Below are 23,366 nucleotides of genomic sequence, written 5' to 3'. Positions count from 1 at the left end.
TTTACAAATACCATTTAAATTAATATTTGAAGAGAATAAGCAGAGAAAATGAGTCAAAATCCGTGAAACAAATTATAAGTTATACTCAATATAAAGAGCTATTATATTAATATCTGCTACATATTAATTTATGTAAACTCAATGAACATGCTTCTTAAATGAATACTTGCTAACAATATAAACTTGATAATGGAGCAGTTGTTTTCTTCAAAGCCTAAACATTTCTTCAAAGAGGCTTTGGGTACCCACTTAGCATGGAAAAATCTACTAACCTTTTTGCCATAAATAATCCATTTTAACTCTTTGTTTTTTCATGTACATTTTTAAGGTGGGGACTCCTTTGAAAAAAATACCATGAGACATATTGTATATTCTCTTTCAAGTGACTGTTGGGATTCATGATACCCTTTAAGTTATATTTTTAAAAGATCTTTCAAGTAGAAAAATAGGCTGTCAAATAGCATGAGTCTGAAAATAACCTTTTAATAGAACCTTTATAAATACTGTGGTTTCAGCAAGAGGTTCTCACAAAGATGTGATTAAAGTTTTCTTAAAGCAAATGTAATTGTACTGTATCATGAGAGAAAGGTGGGTTTGAATGAAGGAAAAAAGTGAGGATTATATCATTATTTTGGGTAAGGAAGAAAGAACATCATGACCACCAGGGAAGCTTCTCTGTCAAGTGCAAATATAGCTGTTTAACCCAGAAATGAGCATTGCTCTGAACTCCAGAAGAACTAGAGATTTTCTTTGTAGGTTTGAAATAATGTCTCAGACTGTAGTTCAACTTGAATGTTGCAGGGTCTCTTCCATGCTAAAGATGTCTCCAGAACTTAACAAGGTTAAATTTTTCTTTACAATGCCCTGTTAATGAAATTTAACATTAATTGATATGTAAAGCTGGATTTTTATAAGGTGATACAGAATGTTTTATTCTTTCCCTCATACCTGAGTAGCAATGAGAATGATTTTTCAATTGAGATAAACTAAAAATTGGAGAAAAGTTTATATTAAATGCTACTGTCAAAAGACTTTTCTAAATGAAGTTAAAATTATTTTGCCTTTTTTAAAAAACTCATTTTGAACATCAAATTTGTCAAGGTTATCTTGCCAATATGATTTCATGGAGTTTAGTTATTTTCTTTTCCAAAACTTATATTTTTTGGAAGATTGTAGTTTCCAGAGAAAAAGGTAACTCACTTTACTTTAAAATGCTCTTCAGAAGAGAATAGTTATCTATTTAATTCATGGAGACAATGGAATTTAAGCATGATATAGGGCCAGAGGAAATAACTACAAAGTAGAATTAAAGTAATATTAAACACTCTAATTTCAAAACAACAAATTTACTCATATTAAAAAGTGGGTATAAAAATAAAATTTGTTTCTTTGCTCTTATTTTTCAAAAAGCAAAACACCACTAAAGAGAAGAGATAAATTAGCAACTTCCAAATAATCTAACAGGGTGCAGTGCTATGTGCCTATAGTCAGAGCTACCCAGGACACTGAGGCAGGAATATCCCTTGAGCCCAGGAGGTCAAGGCCACCCTGGGCAACATAGTAAGATCCCATCTCAAACAAACAACAACAAAAAAACTGTAGAATTTTCTAGGTTAAGCCTCCTTTCAGGTTAAATTTATCTATTTGAAATTCCTTTTCTGTAGAGTTATTTTGCTAATCAAGCTTTAGATATATATTCTTTCAGATATTATTCTTCTTCCTTTATCATTCCTCATTATGGCTGTAGATGTTTTGGGCAGTGGAAAGGCAAGCTTAACAGTGAGGCAGCATGGGTTCTTGGATGTAGAAGCTTCTAGATCCCCCAATTTCCTTAATTCAAAGTGGCTACAGATGTAATCTTCACTATGAAGTGGGATTATTATTTTTTTTTCTGTTATGGTCAGTGACTAATCTGAGACACCAAACCTCATGACTGAGCCATCAAAAATAAAAAAAAGGTTTCTTCTCTACATTGTGAAAGAGACTCCATAATTTGATTACTCCAATTTGCTTCTTAATATGTTGAAGAAAGTTAAAAATTATTGTCCCTTCAAAATCTTGATTTTGAATAATTGTATTTTGAATGCCACATGCTGATTACCACTCATTTTTTTACATTCCTTTTACAATCTTAGTCATTAATCATATGCACTAGGTAGAGATTAGTAAAAACCGTTATATTAATAGCATTATATGAGGAAAACAATAAATTAAACACATTTTCACATTTAAATATAGTTTTAAAACATCTTGACTTTTAGAAATGAAGACTATTTTGATATAAAAATTGAAATGAGGTAAAATGTTAGTAATGAGTTTATTTAGTCAACAAGCTAAATTCTAGATACTATTCTATGCCCTTGGTGTTAGTTTGCTTTTCTTTATTGTGACCAAAATACCTGGCAGAAACAACTTAGAAGATGAGAAGTTTATTTTAGCTCATGATTTTAGAGGTTTCAGACCATGGTTGGCTAACTCCATTGCTATAGACCCAAAGTGAGGCAGAACATCATGGCAGAGGGGCATAGCAGGGGAAGGCCCCTAGCACATGACAATCAGGAAACAAAGAGAGAGCTCTGCTAACCAGGGACAAAATATAAACCTAAAGCCCTGCCCCTACTGGCCTACTTCCTCTCACCACACACCACTGCCTATAGTTAGCACCCAGTTAGTCCATTCAAATTATTAATCCATCAAATGGATTAATCCACTGATTAGGTTACAGCTCTCATAATCTAAACATTCCTGCATTAACAGAGGATCTCTCAGGGAACAGCTCACACCCAAACCATAACATTCATACCTGGACGTACATCACTGAAAAGCAGACAAAACCCTGCCTTATATGTACTGTTTTCTGATGCACAGCACAGTCATTGTTAAACTTATTTTTCCCATGCCTTCAAGTACTATCTATACGCTAATAACTACTAGCAGTTTAAGGTCCAATCCAGAAAGAAAAAAAAACTGTAAAGGATTAAATAAAATATTTTTGAATGGTACATAGGTGTTTTTACTAAGAAGAAAAAACAGGGAGGATGAGGAAACTGACATGTTACCAACAGCTAGGCTATTACTCTAAAAAATCAGAAAGTAGAGCCATTTGTCAAATATTAGATCCAGGGGCTTACCAGATGTCAGCTAGAATCACAGCCAGACTGTGGGGTGGGAACCAGACCCCAGAGGATATTCACCACAGCTAGAGACATTACATAAGAAAAACGGAGAGTGAAAGTAATACCCTTGTTTCTCCATTCTTTGACTTTTCAGCCTATCACTAGTGCCTTCCATTGGCCAGACCCAACAAGAAACACGTCCAGCAGTGATTAACCCACTTGTGATGCAGAGCAGAACAGGGAAAGGGTGATGAGTGTATCTGAGAATAAACAGGGCAAGGCTGGCACATCTACCAAACTTTTATCTCCTATTTATTTTCCTCCTGAACTTCAGACTTATGTGTTCAAATGCCTATGTGAGGTTCCCTTTGAATGTGAAATAGGCATATCATACTAAAAATGTAAAACACCAAACTGACTACTATGACACAGACTTATACACTGACAAACCTAAACTGTGACCTCCCTGTATAATTACTCAGATACACTAAAAACCTTTTCAATCACACAACTACTAAAGCATTTAATTTAGGGGATCCTCTTTTTTGAAAAGGGTTCTTTCTATGTTGCCCAGGATCGTCTTCAACTCCTACTTCAGTCTTCCAAAGTAGCTGATACTACAGACATGTCTATTTACTATGAAAGTCCTATCCCTAAAATATTCTGCTTCTCTTCATTTTTGCAAACAAAAATCGAGTTTAAGTTACCATTGTATCTACTATGGGTTTCCTTAAGATTTTTAATTTTTAGAGCTGTTTTAGGTTCACAGCAAAACTGACTGAAAGGTATAGAGTTTTCCCATATACTCCTTGCTGCTAAACATACATTCTCATTGTCAATATCCCCCAATAGATGGTCCATTAATTGATGAACCTACATTCACAGGTCATTGCCATCCAAAGTCCATAGTTTACATTAGGGTTCACTGTGTGTGTTGTACATTCTATAGGTTTGGACCAATATTTAATATAATATGTATTCACCATTATAGTATCATACCAAATATTTTACTTCGCTGAAGACCCTCTGTTCTTTGCCTTCTCATCCTTCACTCCCCACAACCTCTGGTTGATTTTTTACTGTCTTCTTAGTTTTTAATTTTTCTAGAATTTCATATATTTGAAATATAGTACCTTTGAGACTTTTTTCTCTTAAGTTTCTTCCATAGCTTTATCATTCTATGCCTCTTTCCCTTTTAGCAGTGAATAATCTTCTACGGTCAGGGTGTACAAATTATTTTTTTTCCCCTGGAGTTTTCCAATACCTTCTAACTTCCCCATCATGGAAGACTGTATCATTAAAGATGTCCAAATCAATATCTCTTCTTTAACATGGTCTGCAGCATGACCATGCCCCATTCTCATCAGGAGGGAAATCAGCGTCTCTACCTGCTTGAGTGTGATGAACACAACCAATATAAAAGACTCAAAATAATACTGATCAGCACTAGGGCTTTAGTGTTGGGCCTTCTAAAGCCATGAGCCATGTAAAAAAATGCTGTTAGATTTCTAAACCAAATAGAGGGGTCCTATAGGCGTTGTCAAAAAGCAATTCTGATATCAGATATGTGATGACTAAACTTTTTTGAATGTGCACCCTCCAGTTCCAGCAGCTCTGATTTATTCAGAATACTAAACATAGAACTATCATAAGACTCAGATATTGCTTTTCTAGATATCTACCTCAGAGAAATGAAAGCATATGTCCACCTAAACACTTGCACCTAAGCATTTATACTAATGTTATCTACAATAGCCATAAAATAGAAATAATTTATGTGTTCATTGATGAAAGAATGTACACAAAGGAACATCATTCAATCATAAATAAGACTAAAATACCGATAAACTACTGTAATGGGGATGAAACTTGGAAACATTGCTAAATTAAAAGAAGTCAATTACAAAAGATACCATATTACATTCTCCTACCTACATTAAATGTTCAGAATAGGCAGATCTATACAGACAGAACATAGATTAATGGATTAATAGTTGCATAAGGCATATTGTTCTGAGTGGGAGGGGGTTGTCGGGGAAGATGAATGATGGAAATGAGAAGTGCTAAAGTATATAAAGTTTTTTTTTTGAGGTGTTGAAAATGTTCTAAAATTAGATAAAGTGAAGACTCTCCCCTGGTTCTTCACATGTGCACAACCTCCTCGCCATTCAGGTCTCAACTCAAGTATTAACACTTTAGGGCAGATTCACTCAGACAAAACAGCCCTCTAGGGGTTGGGAATTTAGATCAGTGGCAGAGCCCTTGCTTATCATGCACAAGGCCTTGGCCTTAAAAAAAAAATAAAAAGTCCTCTAGACACTTCTTTACACAACACCCTGTTTGTCTCTATAACACTTCTAACACTATAAATAATTATTGGGTCTGCTTTATTTATTTCCTTGTGATGTCTTCTTTTCCCAGGAGAATTTGAACTCCATGACAGCCCAAATCTAATCTTGCTATCATCATTGTGAAGCACCTGAAAGCGTGCACAGAGTAGATGCTTAGTAAATATTTGTCTAATAAGGAATTCTTTACATTTAATTATCCTCTTACATTTATCATCATGGAACAAGTGATAGTTTCTATAACAGTGGACCCCAAAGATATTCTTTGTAACCTTCATTCTCACCTTTCTCTGCTTGCTGCTAAGGAAGGAAGTAGGCTGTCTTCAGATCAGACTGGAACTGTACAGAGAGGCTGCCACATCTTGTTCCAACCTGTGTATTTTACAAAATGTATCACAGATCTTCCTATTGCTACATTAATGATAAAACAACATATAAACTGTTTTCTCAAATATTTACCATTCATATTTTACTATTTATGATATACTATAAGGAAGAATGAACATTTGACAGAAAAACAAACTTCTTCCTTGGATTTTCCAAGGAGGTCCCATCATTAAGTTGAGTCTATAAGATATTGAACTTATTATACATAGCTTCAGAAATTGCCTCCTGTTTAAATATCTAAGAAATTGAGCTACAGAATTAATATAGACACAATAGCATTAATGAGTCATTGTTTATACTTTAATAATTATGCTTATCTACCCTAAATACTTCCCTTGTTTGCATGGGATGGTTTTGTAGTTTATTTTCATGTCATGGGTCGAGCTGATGCATGACCTCATGAACTCATGGAGTTCCCTTATGGTAGTTTGGATCTTACAACTAATGCTGGAGTCCACTTTGTCATTTCACCTTTTCCATTCACCTCCTGCTTTGAGGCTACCCATCAATATCAAAGGCAAAAACTCAACATTGTCTTTAAAGTCTGGTCTGGAGAGGGTTTACACCACATGTGAGTGAGCACAGAATATGTTTCCTTGTTCATCCTACATAATGTTATGTCAGTTTGTGATGAATGGTTTGTCAGCTTCTCTTTGAGAACAAAATCTATGGATTACATGGTGTAATGATATTTTAATGACAGTATCTGGGATGAAATAAGTGGTAAGAATAATATCTAAATGTATTAAGTTCCATAATAAATGTTTTTCATCTCCACAGCAACTTTATGAAGTGTGTATCATTTGTAGTCCCATAGTACAATGTGAAGCAAAGACCCAGGAAGAATAAGTCCTATACACAATTCATGAGAGGCAAATTGAAATTTCAATCCGTGCCATCTGCCTCCTGACCCATTACATACTATGTGTACTGCATCATAATTATAGAATGAATTAATAAAAAATTAGGACCTAATGATCCAGAGCAATTAAAGACTTGATCCATAGCTCAGAGGACTTGATTTCCCACTCTAATAGCTATGCAGATTTTAGTGTATTGTTTCACCTTTTTGGAACTCTGTATTAATAGAAAATATGCAGATAAATAGTAGTTTCTTTTTTTTAGGATTAAATGAAAACTTATATAAAGCTATATCACAGTTCATAGTAGTAGTTCATTAGTAGTAATGGTAAAAAAGCTAAAATTAAATAGCTGCATTATTTTTATAAGCTAGTTTATTCTGTATTAAAACACAAATATTTCTGTTGCTTAATTTAGCAAGTTTTATTTCTTGCTGATAACATGTCAGGCTGGTGGAAAATCTACCAATTGGAATTTTATAGCTCATCAAGAGAAAAAGAGAAAATAAAGAAGTTCAAACCAATTTTTTTCCATAACTCATGAAAATGACATATCACTTCTATTCATATATCTGAGCTGAAGTAATATTATATAGCCATGTCAATAATTAAGATATTGAGTAAGTTCCAATTGTACTATCACTTGGAATAAGAAAATAAAAGTATTATTTGTAATAATGTTTATCACAGTAGTCAACATATAATTGGGACTGTTATTATTGTTGTGGGTATATAAAAAAGTCATATAACTGATCTGTTAGGGATATGTACTTCATTCAGTTAAATTTAAAAATCAAATTTTTGAATTGTTCTTATGTGCAAGATACAAGAGCAACCCAAATGAAAACCAAAGATTTCTGATGCTTAAAATGCTTCTAATGAAATGATGTATATAAATTTAATGTCAGTAATAAAATATAAATTGGAAAACTACTTTTATAAATAAAATAAACTTGGCTCACAGAAAATGCAGTAATAAATTCTAAATGAATAACTAAAGATTTAAAAAATTACATGTGCAGTAAATTATACTAGACAATTATGTTGCGTTAGAGAAAGGTGGAAAAGATAAGGAAGGATCAATCAAGTAAAGAGACAAAAATACAAAAGAGAGAAAGTGGTTTGTGAGCAGGGTTCAATCATGTTTGATTGTGGAAACTTTGTAAAATGGGACAGGGTCTTGTTGAAGACCACAAATACCAAACTTAGAGGATCAGTCTCTCTTCTTTTGAAAATAAAGGAGCAACATAATTTTAGATCAATGATACAGGAAATCAGACTTTTACAGAAATGAAAGTATTACTGTGATTTTGTTTCCTGGAGGAACATGAGAAGACATTCCTGAATACAGGTGTAGGAAAATTAATTTTCTCCAAAGGAAAAGAAAACAGCATTGCAAATTAAAAGAACAAATGTCAACGATAGATTTAAAAGACAGTGTTTCTGTAGAACACATAGGCATGATTACTATTTGAGTATGATTATTAATAAAGGAGTAACACAATAAATATGCCAGTAGGAATCAGTACAGAAGAGATAACCAATGCTAACTTTAATTGAGAAACTATAAAGAACAGAAGCACAAAAACAATTAAGGGCCAAAGAGAGAGAGATTGTCTGTGTGCTAGGCCATAAAGCATTTGGAAAAAAAAAATATTGGTGATTTTGTTGTTGTTGTTGTTAGTCTTAGTTGAACTGTAAGGAAGAATGAACATAAATTTAAAAAATACAATTAAAAATTGTTGTTGTTAAGTCTTTATATCTATGGTTTTTATAGGGAATAAGGACAAAAGAAAGTCTGTACATGTTTACTAGAGTTGGAATTTTTTCCCAAATATTTTATATCCATGATTGGTTAAATCCATGGATGCAAAAACAGTAAGGGAAGAAGCCAATTTTAAGTAAAAAAAAAATGAGTAAATTGGGATGATAAAGTGGATTACAAATTCAAGAAATCTGGCAGAAAGAGAAGAGTTATCACATTATCCTCCTGCCCTAACCTAGCTAGACACTTCCAATCTTACTCCAAATGAAATATGAAGTTCTTATCACAGGCCTATGAGCCTGAGCATTATTTTGAAGTCTCTGTACTCATCTCTCCCACTCACCCCACAAACTGCTGTGTCTAATCTGCTGTAACCACGTGAATATCCTAGTGTTCCTTGTACAAATGCACAGGCTTTTGCCCTGTTTCCAGCCTTTACATTTGCAATTGCTATAATTTTCCCAAGTATTCACACTGCCTTCCATTGGATCTTTCTGACATATATCACCTTAACAAATAGACTTCCTGGCCACCTGATTAAAAATAATTTGCTCCTTCCCTTCACTTACTAAGTTGGTCCCCTCTTTATAATACTTATTGCAAACTGATACATTAAAGATCCATGTTTCCCTTGTCCCTTTCACATCCAAAATGTAAGATACACTAGAACTAAGAATTCTATTTTGGCCAATGTTATATTCCCAGTGCCCAGAATAATGTCTTGCATATACTAGGTTTCCAAAAATTGTTGGTTAAATATACAATAATAGTGTGATGGTATGTGTCTGTACTTAAAAAGAATGATGGATTATACAAAGGATTTTCTAAGTTGTAGACTTTCTAGAGACTACTTCTGGGGAGTAAGAGCCAATATCAAAAAAGAGTTGATGAAACTTACAAAAAAGACAGACTATGAAATGGGATGAAACACTATTCTGGAAAGGTGTCTGTAGAGGAGGACTTGATGAAAGGAACAGTCCAGTGATAGATATGAGAAAGAAATGGAACTTCTCCACCTGAAGTTTAAGGGAAAATGAGCAGACATATTGAAATAAAAATTCCCAGGGAGGAAATTGGAAGTATTTACTCTTAAACTACAAAATAAAATCCAAAAAATTTGAGACACACTATAAAGAACAGTAGGGTAGAAGTTAGAGGAACTCCAGAGAAGAGAAACTTTGGACTTGCTTATGGTGAAAAGAGAAGATTTCTGCATTTCCTGGAAGTGAGGCTAGGGGAGAACCCTTCCCAGTACATCATACTTGCTTTACAAATTGTTTCCAATGTGATCATCTTCCCAAACAGAGCAATTTGCATCATTTTAAATTGAAACGTTATTCTACAAGCTAACAAGCTAATATTGGCTGTCAGGGCACTTTACTCACTAAAAGATTTTATATTTTTATAAATATATATACATATATATACACATACACATAAATACACACAACACACACATATATATATACATACACACATACATATATACATACATATTACATATATATAATCTTTCAGTGAGTGAAGTGCATATATATATAAAATAAAGTGTGTATATATATATATATATATATATATATATATATACACACACACACACACAATCACACATACACACAATCACACACACATACAGTCACATCTTGAAATACATAGGAGATTGATTCTAAGACCCCTACAGATACCAAAATCCACAGAATCTAGAGTTCCTTATATAAACATAGTGTTAGATGCCCGTACAACATAGACACTTCCACCCATGTACTTTAAATCATTATACTGCTTTGTAAATAGTTGTTATCCTATGTTTTTATAGAAAATAAGTACAAAAGAAAGTCTGTACATGTTCAGTAGAATTAGAATTTTTTCCAAATATTTTATATCCATGGTTGGTTAAATTCATAGATACAGAAGCCATAGATATGGAGGGTTGAATGTATAACCACACATACTTGTGTATGTGTAGGTATAAGTGTACATAAATATTGAATTATGTGATGATGTATGTGTATATATGTGTGTGCATATATATGTATGTGTGTGTGTATATATATATATATATTCAATATAGCAAATTTAATTACCTGAATTTGGTTTTATTAGAATTGCTTAGTAGACTTGCAAGTATCTAGATCTTTCTTTCTGAGACTAAACATTCCTCTTGTTTCCTGGCAAGAGTCATCTTGTTACTTGTTCAGAAAGATAACTATTATTTAAGCTTTTATGGGAAAGACCACAGAATACTTAGCTCCCTCTGACGATCCAGCTGCTTTAATTATGGTCTGATTTCTTTTATCTGTTCTGGCATTAGAAAGTAAATATAACATTCTTTCTACCTATAAGTGGTACATGTGCATTAAAAGGAAAAAAGGAAGAACGAACATAAATAATATAAAAATTACCAGTGATTTTACCAGCCAGTGTCATCACTTGTTAATTTTTTATTGTTTCTTAATTCCTTCTAACCTATTTCTCTGCACATGAATCTAATTTTTAAATTCTCCAGCTAATGCAATAATTTGACAATCTTATTTTGTTTATATTTTCTATCATTAACATTTTTATATGATTAAATTCTCATGGAAAAAGTATAATTTTAATATTTGCTTAATCTTCTATCACATGGTATTTATTTAACCATTGCTCTGTGCAGAATTTTTTATTACTTAATTTATTTTAATTAGATATATTGCATTTTGATTCATTGTACATAAATGAATGTACACCTCATTCCACCAACTTCACTGCCCCCATTCCCCTTTTCTACACTATCCTCCCATTTGCCCCATTAAAATTCCTCCATTTTTCCAATGTTCCCAGCTCATTAAAGATCAACATCCACTAATCAGAAAGAATATTTAGCCTTTCGTTATTTGGGATTGGCTTACTTTGCTTGGAATGATATTCTCCAACTCCATTAATTTACCTGCAAATACCATAATTTTATGTTTTATTGTTATAAATATTATGATAAATTTTTTTCTAGAGAAATTACTTGTTTCAGACCATCCTTTGAGACATCTTCATTGTTTTTGTGAAAGGTTATCATAAAAACTGATGCTACAGCTTTGTTCTTCAACTAATACATCAGAGAGAATATATAATAATTCCATAAATGTGTATTGATACTGCTGGTATCCAAGTGGTTGCATTTTGAGTTATAATTTCTTACTCAAGTATTCGTAGTTGTAGATTTTCATGATTTTGTGGTCTAACACTGTTGGTATTTTTGTTAGTTAAACTTAGCTAAGGTAAAGTAATAAGAGTTGTGCCATATGTATTCTTCAGTATGCTAAATTAGAATAAGAACTAAAGTCAGAATTTGTTTCATACTTTTTATAATTTTCATGAAAATCTATATTAAATTATTACAAATAGTGGATATTATATTGAAGATCAATATTTGGATATTGGGAGTTACTCTGAAATTGTTTTATTTGAACATAAGTGGACTTTTTTACAACAAAACATTCCCTGATAGGATTAAATACAAAATTATATGTCTTTCAGTATATACCCTATAAATTAAATACAGTAATGTGAAGGTTTTCTTTTTCCCTGGGCAGAAATATTCTTCCCTGCTGCACTCCAAGAGCCTTTTCTTTTTTGTTGTTCTTGTTCCAGGAATATAAGTGCTCCTGAGTGAATGGATAATGTTGGCTGAGAGAGCATGGAGGAGGATAAATCTCCCATGTTTCTATTTGGGATTCATCAATGGCATCTGCTGACGTTCAAGGCAGACAGTTGCTTAAAATGCAGACTTTTTGCTGTTCCCACCACAATCGATATTGCACATCTTTCATACTTTAAGAGCTGATTTTACTGTAAATCTTCTAACATTCCTTAGGTGATAAATGGCAGGCTTTTAGGGACCAGACTGTTTCAACTAACATGGCAACTGTATTTCTAAGATTAAGATCTGTGTAAAACAAACTGGACTGTGTTTCTGATATAATAGCAAGAAAAGAAAGGAAGATGTACAAACATTTTTAGCACTTCTGCTGCCAAACCATAGGACAGTACACAGGCAGTGATGAGTTACATATTTTTGTTTGCTCCTTATTGGAATTTAAAATGCTTTTCTTACAGCATTGTAGTGTGAGGAAAGGAAGTCTTTAAATATACACAGTATTTTCTCTTTGATCCTTAATCATCCAACCAAAGACACAATTAGAAAGTTTACTAAATCCTGTAATATTCATCTGGAAAAATTATCTTTGCAACTAGCTAAACTCTTCCATGGGAAAAAATGTATTACAGTGATACAGGAAAGCATCAGTTACCTTTGGAGAAGGGACATACAACTCCCAGTGATATTTGATTTTTTTCCACTCTTGGGAGTAGAAAAGTAAGGGCAAGTAAACAGTAGCCTGAATAGTGTTATGGTTTGAATTTTCATTGTTCCCCAAAAGCACATGAATCCAATGCTTGGACCTTGGCTGAAGATGTGGTTTGGAAGTGGTAGAAACTTCAGGAAGTAGAATCTAGCTGGAGGAAGTAGGTCATTGGGGGAAGGCCTCGAAGGGTGTTTTGAAATCCCGGTCCCTTCCGCCCTGCCTCTTTGTTTCCCAGCCAGGGGATGAGAAGTTTCCTCTGCCATGTACCACTGCCATGAGGTACTGCCTCACAACAGGTCCAAAATGATAGAGCCAAGCAACCATTGACCTTTGAAACATGCGTCAACATGAATCTTTCCTCCTTTTATCTAATTTCTTCTAAGATATTTTGTCACGTTGATAGAAAGCTGATTAATGGAAGCAGTGATCTAAGAAAAATATCATTTAATATCTTTAAAAATTGATATGTACTGATTGTGGCTTAAAAAAAAACAAATCAAAATTTCAAATGTTTAAGCCATTCTCAGTTTTTCAGTAAGTAAGATTTTTACTTCAAGGGGTGTTTACCTTTACTTTGTGCCTGTTTATTCATTCTAAGGAAACAATTTTTAATTATAAGAAGAATTTGGAGATGAAAGATATTATATTTTTTAGAATAACATGGTCTGCTTTTCTGGAAGCAAAGAAATTATCTTTAAACTTAGTTGAGGGAAGAAGTAGATGATGAAGGGAATGCCATGGTAGTCAACATCTGAAGTATTAGTATCAAATGATTTTTAAAATGAAATAATTTTTAAAAGGGTGCTTATGTAATAAAATGAAGAAAGAATACTCTTTTCAACAAACCATGTTAGAGTAGCTGGATTTCCAAATGCAGAGAATTAAGATGGATAATTTTTTTAATCCTGTTCATATACTATGTAAAATTATTTTCTAAATAATTATAGACCTTTAAGCTGCGAATAAATTAGAAGAAAACATTGGAGTAAAGCTTCACAACATTGAATTAGACCATAGACTTTATGGTTTCTTAGTAGGTGGTATCATATCAAATTCAGTAGCAACAAAAGAAGAAATTTCTAAATTGGCATTCAAAATAAAAATCTATTTGCTATGATAATATTAAAAAAGAAAAAAAGAAAAGAGAGCCCTCAGAATGGAAGAAAGTATTAATATATTTGGAGATAGCTAGTATTCAAAATACATAAACATTTATTGTTTAATAATAAAAATTCAAGTTATGAAATTTAAAAAATAGGCAAGAAAGATATTCAAAAGGATGATAAGCACATAAAGAATGCCCATATCAATAATCATTAGAGAAACCTAAATCACAACCACAATGAGATATCACTTCACACCCACTATAATATATATTATATATATAATATATATATATTTGAGCAATAACAGGTCTCATTTTAAGTTGTGGAAAAATGTGGAATTCTCATACATTGCTAGTAAGAATGTAAAGAAGTACAACTTCTTTGGAGAGCAATTTTTAGTTCCTCAAAAAGTTCACTATAGAATTTCTATATAGCCTACCAACTTTACATCTAGATGTGTATGCAAGGATAAGGAAAGCATTTATCCACACAAAAACTTGTGCATGAACTTTTGTGGACATTTCTTGTGTTTTTCAGCAGATGAATTAATAGAAAATGTGATACAGCCATACAATGAAATATTACTTGTCAATGAAAAGACATGAAATGTTAATGTATATTACAACATGAATGAAGATCAAATTTATTATGATAAACAATAGAAGCCAGTCACAAATGACCACTCATTGTGTGATTTTATTTGTAATTTCCTGAATAGACTAATGAAAAGATGGAGAAAATAGATCAGTGATTGCCTACAACTGAGCTGTGGAGGTTCAGAGAGTTTAATTGGGAAGTGACTGGTAATGGGTATAAGGTTTTTAGAAACCATTAAAATGTTCTAAATTGAAATTGTGGTAATGGTTGCACAATTCTGTGAGTATACTTAAAAAACATTGAATTGCAAACTTTAAATGGGTGAATTAATAAGAGAATTAAGTTTCTCAATAAACATGCTGGAATAGAGGAATAGCATAATCACAAAGTTTTAAAGAGAAAATGGCATAAAATGATTGAATAGAGGACAATTCAAATTTGATTCAAGAGTCTGTCACCAATGGGGCTAAGTTCTCACTTTGCATATTTGACAATCAAATACCTTGGAGGAGTTGCAAACAGAATACTCTACCTTGTCAGATTCAGACCAGGTTCTATGAGAGTAAGGAAATAACACTCATATAGTAGACATTTTTCCTAGGACAATAGTGCATTTCTCAGCAATTCAAGGATAGATTGTCCTTAGATTTTATAGACAAATGGGAGCAGCTATTAGTGATTTCATGTTGTGTTGATAAGGGGGAAAAGAAGAGTACTTGTGTCTATTTTCTGTCTTTGATAAAGAAAAGGAACAAAAAGAAAAAAGGAATACTTCTAGGTCAAGAACTCACTTTATATATTTAAATTCCAACGTAGTATCATAGATACTTATGTGACCCTGAAGATCATAATGGTGTGTCCTAAATAATTTTTTAATTTGTAAGTTTTAGCATGAAGAAGGCATTAATAAAAACTTCCTTTAAGATCCTTCATGCAAACATAGGTAATATTTGTTTTCCAAAATGTTTACTATTATCTTCTAAGAAATGAACATATGAGTAATATATGTGTTTCAGCTGGAGAAATTTGAAACAGAATTGTTCAATCTCTACTATGCTTTGAAAGTTCCCTCCCAAACTCCTGTTGACATTTAATTGAATTGAAACAATGTTGAAGGAAAGAATCTTCAAGTATGATTAGGTCATGAGGGTTCTGCTATTAAGAGTAGATTAATACCATTACCATGGGCACATGATCCTGATAAAATGGTAAGGTTGGTCCCTTTTTTCTTTCTCCGTCTTGTGTGCTTTTTTGCCCTTCCACCTTCTGCCAAAGGATAATACAGCAGGCAAGGGCTTTCCAGATGCTGCTACCATGATCTTGAACTTCCCAGCCTAGAAAAACATGAGCCAAATTAATTTCTTTTGTTTGTAAATTACCCAGTTGGTGGTACTCTGTTGCAGCAGCAAAAAAAAAAAAAAAAAAAAATGGAATAAGGCAATCTTCCTTAAACCCAACATAATGAATCAGTGACAATCTAAAAATAAGTATAGCTAGTATTGTTCTTGATTACTTTACCTTGACAAAGACAAGAAATAAACAAACACATAGAACATCATATGTTTTCTGGTTGCATGTATTAATTAGTTTTTTATTTATTGCATGTAGTTGAAATACACTTTTGCTATGAGTTATACTGTCTGTTTTCTCTGAACCTTCATCAGTTAATTTTGAGTAATCATTGCCAAACATACGTTTAAGTCTGTTGAGTCAGGCATAATAATTAGGCTTAAAAATATGTCGGCAAGAACAGAATGCTGGTTTAGTGATAAATAACAAAAAGGATAGATTAATAGTAAATGACCTGTAAATTTCTTTTCATCTTTCAAACATTTTCTGAATCTATATGTGAATCAACATAGTTATAGAATTTTAGAAATGGGCATAAAACAGTAATAAAGATTTTGCTATTCTCATTGTATGAAGTGTTCATTATTAGGAAAATGGCTTTGGGTGGTTTCTAAATCCAATAAGAACCACTGGACATTTCTCAGAGAGGCACACTCATAAAATAAAAATAGTGAGAGTTCTAAAAATGTTCCAAAAATTTAAGAAAAGTTAATATAGTTTAAAAGGTAATAATATGTAAAATAAATTATATTACTTTTTGAACAGATGGGCCAAGAAAATCAAGAACTATGTGCAATGGACAAATTTCTTGAAGAAATATGACAAAAAATTAGTACAAATTTTTATTTGCCACTTAATCAAATAATTAGAAGAGACATAAAGGACAATTATACTGGAAATCATAAAACACTGCTGAAACAAATTAAACAAAACTTAAGTAAATTATAGAAATTAATTTATTTTGCAAAATTTTCTCACAAAGAAAACTCTGGGCCCAATTAATTTCATTGATGACTTCCATTAAATGCTCAAGGAATTAGACATAAACCCTATCAGAAAGGAGAAGTGAACAGTGAACACAGCAATATCATTTTAATAGACTCAGATAACCTGAATGCGAAATCCTCAAGCAAAGATTACAACAAAAAATAAAATTATAGATTAATATCATTTATATGTGTGCATATATGGAAATTAATAAAAATATTAGCAAGGTGAATATAAATATATGTCAAAAATAGCATAACTATGAAGGGTTCATTCCAGGAATATCAATTTGTTTTGAATTTCTAAATCAACCATTGTAACTCATTCTATCAAATGAAAGACAAAAATCATAGGATTCTTTCAAAAGAAGCTGAAAAAGCATTTGATACCATTTAACCTTGTCTCATGGTCAAGCTTTCCCCTTTGTAAGATAGAAGGGAACTTCCTGGATCTGATGGAAGGAAATTTTTAAATGGCTGTAGTGAACGTCATAATTAATGATACTTATAATATTTAATTTTATGTGTCAACTTGGCTGGTCCACAGAATGCCTAGATATTTGGCCAAACATTATTTTGGGTGTTTCTGTGAGGGGTGTTTTGAAGGAGATTAACATTTAAATTAGTGGACTTTGAGTCTTTTCTTTCATCTGTGGAATACTACAATATAAATTTTAAATAAGCTTATGATATCCTTTGACTCAAAATTCTAGGAGAGTGTATATATATATATATATATATATATATATATATATATATTTTAAGAGAGAGAGAGAGAGAGAGAGAGAGAGAGAGAGAGAGAGAGAGAGAGAGAATCTTTTTTGTAGATGGACACAACACAATGCATTTATTTTTTGGGGGTGCTGAGAATCAAACCTGGGTCCCACCTGCTAGGCAAGCCACAATCCTAGCCCAAGAGTGTATATTTTTACTGAATCCATTATTAGCACATCTCAATTTTTGAATTATAAGTAGAAAATCATAATATTATTGTATTTTCATGTTACAACTTAGCAAGACTGTCTCAAAAATAAAAATAAAACAAAATTAAAAAAAGAAAAAAACAAATAAAGAAAATCTTTTCTTAATACAGTAGACTGTACCTCAACTGGAGATGCATTCGAAGACCTTAAGCAGAAGTAGCCTCAAACTACAGAAAATGACAAACTCTATACTCACTTTTTTCCTATAAAAATAACCTAAAATAAAATTTAACTTTATACTTGGTAAAATAATATAAAATAATAAATAAATAACAACAACAAATAATAATAATAATAATAGGTAACCACTATTGTAATGGATAGTCCTTCCCTCTTATTTGCAGTTTTACTTTCAGTTATCTATGGACTACTGTGGTCCAAACTTATTAGATGGAAAATACTAAAAGTAGAAAATTGACAAGTTTCAAACTGTCCACCATTCTGAGAAAGGCAATGAAATCTTGTGCCATCCTGCTCCATCCCACCTGGATGTCTATCATCCTTTGTTCAGTCTATTCACAGTGTGAATGCCATAGTCTACTCATTTCCAACAGTTAGGCCATCTGAGTTACCATATCAACTGTCACAGTACTATACCCCATTTATAAATTAAAATTTATTAGAGGTCATATATATTTTATCTATAAATGCATATAGATATATATGACCTTTTATATATGTTTTGTATATATATGTATATAATATATATACACACATATATATCATATATACATATATATAAAACATAGGACATATAGAATTTGGTTTCAGGCATCTACTGGAGTCTTATAACACATCCCTTGAAGATAAGTAGGATTATTAAATTTTAGATATCTTTTGTAAACAGTGGAACTCTACTGATGAGTTATAGCTAATAGACTGAACTTTATTCATGACATTAGAGTTAATTTTTAGCTCCATGAGTTTAAAACTCAATGTTGTTATTAATAAGAGATGATTTTAGAGATCATATGTGTGTGTATATATATATATATATATATATATACATATATATATAACCAATTTACATACATATATCCAAATATATATATATATATATATATTTATATTTATCCAACTTACATTTAAATATCCAAACCAACTTCTGAGATATATCATCTAATGTTTCTTAATATTATGATTTTCTCCCTCTAATTTAAGCCAAAGATGAGCTCAAATTCTAAAATAACTATTATAATATCCTTCTAGAGAAATAGGAAAATGGAATATTTAATTTGACAATTTTGCAGAGTTGTTTTACTGAAGAAAATCCTGGAATTCCAATTTTCAGTAAAAATGTTTGGAGGGGTATGTTAAACATGATTGATTCTCCCTTTGTAATGTTCAATACCCTCTCTGAATGCTCTGAATTAACATGTAGCATATTATATATTTCTGTTTCAGATTAACTGTTTTAAAATTGTCTCAAGATATATAAACTAGAAGTATAATTTCAAATAACAAATGAATATATTTAATGAATCAGCATATTATTTTAATTTCCACATTCATTTAATACTTTTTAAATTTTAATTTCAGAATATTGAGTTTATGGAATTTTTAAATCCATGAAGGAAAATATAACTTATAAATAAATTATTATTTTTAGGAAATGAGCTTAAGTCATAATCACTAAGGCAGCTGACTTTTTATTTTATACCGGGGACTGAACCCTGAGGTGGGTTAACTGAGCCACATGCCAGTCCATTGTATTTCTTATTTTGAGACAGGGTCCCACTAACTTTTGAGTCTGGCTTTCAACTTGTGATCCTCCTGCCTCAGCCTCCAGAGCTGCTGGGATTATAGGTGTGTGCCACTACACCTGACAAGCGACTTTCTTTTTTTTTTTTTTTAAAGAGAGAGAGAGAGAGAGAGAATTTTTTAAAAAATATTTATCCTTTAGTTTTCAGTGGACACAACATCTTTGTTTGTATGTGGTGCTGAGGATCGAACCCTGGCTGCACGCATGCCAGGTGAGGGCGCTACTGCTTGAGCCACATCCCCAGTCCAGGTGATAACTTTCAAAAGGAAAACATGTCTACACTTTCAAAACTTTATGTTATTACTTTATTCTTGTTTGCCATATTAATTTGCTTAGAAGAAAAACACAGGATCACTAAGACATTAGAAAACATTACCCTTATAATTCACATATCAAATGTGTCTATTGATCTGTGATTGTGGCCTGCTACCTAATTAGCTTTGAAGAGTTCCTGCTTCTGTATGTCTTGAGCTTGAACATTGACTCTCACCCTCACTTCTTGTCCTAGTTGCTGCCTATCATGGCCTAATTATCCTGTCCTGCCTTCCTCTGGAAGGCATTCATTAGTAGGCAGTAACATGGACCTTTGCAACAGTATTGGCATTCCTTCGAAAACATGCAAAGTTGTGACTTTCCAGATAATTAGTAAGGAAGTGAAAATACAAACTGCATTTTTATGAAGGCCTTCTCAAAAGGTACTAATAATGAGATCATGTGAAAATTTCTAAATTGTTTTTAAGTTCTCCTACATGCAGAGTAAGGTGATAGAAAGTGATGTTTTATCAAGTGAATTGAATTATTTTGTCTGTCACTTAAAATTATATTGACCCTATTTCTCTAAAAACTTTTTATTTTGGATTTTAGGATAATTGGGGAGTATTATGTATCTTCCAGAGATTTTTCTTTTCTCTTTGTAACTTTTCTTTTTTCCTCTTGCAATACAACCTGATGAAATCTGTTTCAAGATTTTCAAGTGCTAAGGTTTATTTGAATAACACGTTGGTGTACTAGGACTTACTAAAACTTCATGCACTGTCTTTATTCCCGGACTTCAATGTTCCATGAAGCATAGAAGCATTCAAGGGAATAAGGACTCAATTTTTTCCAAGTTGGAAAATGTCTCCAGAGTATTCAGAAACTATCCATCAAACAGGCTGAATTCTGTTTTTAGTTCTACTAGAAAGCTTTTCTTTACCCACGCTGGCCCTGTTGCTTCTTAAATTTTTGAATAACTATATTAACCAAGATGAAAGGGCTAGATTTCTCTTTTAACCTCACAAATAGTGCACTATTTTTTTTCTCTATGTTCTTCCCTTATTGCTTTAAGACAGAAAGTGCAAGTGAATATAAAAGAGGGTTCAGATAACTGTAGATTGATGAGGAAAATAAACATGTAAAAGACTGTATAATAGATATGAGGCGGCACATGCGCGTGTTTGGCAACGTAAAGGATGTGTGTGGTACTCTTTTCTTGTTATGTTCCTGTCCTTAGGAAAAATGAGGACTTTAATTCTCATGACTCCCAACCAGATTTTTTCTGTAAATAAAATGTTACATTCATTACCTGCCACACTGTGATATTTTGTGTTTTAAAGATAAAGTATTGGACTGGGGTTTTGGCTCAGTGGTAGAGCACTTGCCTGAGGCACTGGGTTCGATCCTCAGCACCACATAAAACTAAATAAACATTTAAAGGCAGTGTGTCCATCTATAACTAAGAAAAAATTTTAAAAAAATGATAAAGTATTGACAATTTGGTGAATATTGATGCCCGTTAAATGAATATCACATACACATTGTATAATTAATTAAAATTACAAATTAAACAGTGTGGACATTAAATGCTTTCATAGACTTTTTAAAATCAGAAGTTCACAATAAAATTAAGAGGAAGGTTCAGAGATTTCTGTGCACTCCCTAACCCCACACATGATAGCCTCCCACATTATCAATATTCCCTAACCAAGGGTAAAATGATGTGCCCTATATTGATACATTACTATCACCCAGAGTTCATGGTTTACTTTGGAGTTCACTCTTGGTATTTTATAGTCTTTAGTTTGAGGCACATATATAATGATATGTATCTACAATTATGATATCATACAGAGTATTTTCACTTATCTAAGAAACATCTTTACTTCTCTTATTTGTTCTTCCCTACATTGCTTAAATTGTCTTTTTAATTGAAATTAGACTGAATACAATAATTGATTATTTCTGCATTCATTTAAGATTTATACATGGGAGGTTTATTATTTATACAAACATCAGACTTAGGGCACAATACAAAGTTTGGCTTGTTGGAAGCTTAACATATACGAACGCCCTTCTTCCTATTTTGGGGAAATTATATAAAATAAAACATTGCCTTTTAAGAATTCTAAATATCAAAAACTAAAAGAAAAGAGAAAGAATAATTTTGCAGAAGGAAAATATTTGCAATATTTTGTGAAATTAGAATTTTGCTTCGTTTCCCTTATTCTGTAAAATCTTCTGAATGATAAGTTAAAACTAACATTGTTAAATAAGTTAAATTAATATATAGAATATTATAATGTATATTGTTTGTTGATTGATTGCCTTAAGATTAATTTCTGGCTAACTCTCTCTAGGGTCAATAGTCCATTTTAACAGCCCTTTAGTAATTTTTAGTCAACTAGTAATCCATGTTGTTAAAGGGAAAATATAGGGTTACTAGTTTAACTTTTTGTCAAAAAACTTTTCATGCTAATTTATTCAAATACAAGAGGAGAAAGCTTAATAACTTATTGCTAGGTTTAAGGGGTTGAAAAATGAAGTAATACCCCCAAACTCCTGTATTAATGCAGAACTGTTCAGAGGTGAAATGTTTGGATAATAGGAGTTGTAACCTAATCAGTCCATCCTACTCTAAATGGACTAATTGGTTGGTAACTGTTGGCAGCTGGTATATGGTTGCAGGAGATGGGCTACTGGGGGCATGCCCTGGAAGAATTCATCTTTCCTGGGGCTCTCTCTGTTTCTACCTGCCATGAATGAAACAGTGTTCCTTCACCACGTATGTCCAGCATGATGTTTTGCCTTACTTTGGGCCCAAAGCAATGGTGTCAGCTGATCTTGGATAAACCTTTGGAATCATGAGACAAAATAAACTTTTCCTCCTCTAATTTGTTCTTGCTGGGTATTTTTGTCACAGTGACAAAAAGCTAGCTAACACACCATGTAATTAACTTCTTGTACCTATGTTATTGGACTATGTTAAAGTATTTCAAAAGGAAAAATGAAACTGCCAACTAATAGGCAGAATATTGAAGTCAGGCATAAAATGAATCTAGAAAAAAAACAAAGCATAACAATAAAAATAAAACTTTAAATATATTTTTAAATATATTATCATGAATTTGAATTAATTTTCATTTACTCACCAAATATTGATTGCAGACCTACTATGTGTCATACATTGTTCTAGATGCTGGAAATACAATAATAGAAAAAAAAAGACTAAAATCTCTGTTCTCCTGGAACTTGCATTTTATTTGCTTAATTACATAGAATTTTGTATAAAGTCATCTTTTGGCAGGCTCAGACTTTGATGACAGGTGATCTGTAAGGCTACAGATTTAACAGTAGGCTACACATTTTAACAGTGCAGGATTCTGGATTTCACTGGGCTCATTATAATAAATATAATATTTCTTAAGTTTGACATATTAATCCATAGATGATGAATGGTAACTACTGACCCACCAAATGTAATCCTTATTTAAAATATTGACAAAAATATTGT

This window comes from Ictidomys tridecemlineatus, chromosome 3 (assembly GCF_052094955.1).
Source record: "Ictidomys tridecemlineatus isolate mIctTri1 chromosome 3, mIctTri1.hap1, whole genome shotgun sequence".
Lineage (NCBI taxonomy): Eukaryota > Metazoa > Chordata > Mammalia > Rodentia > Sciuridae > Ictidomys > Ictidomys tridecemlineatus.
The sequence above is the reverse complement of the archived record's forward strand: the minus strand, read 5'-3'. Positions refer to the sequence as shown.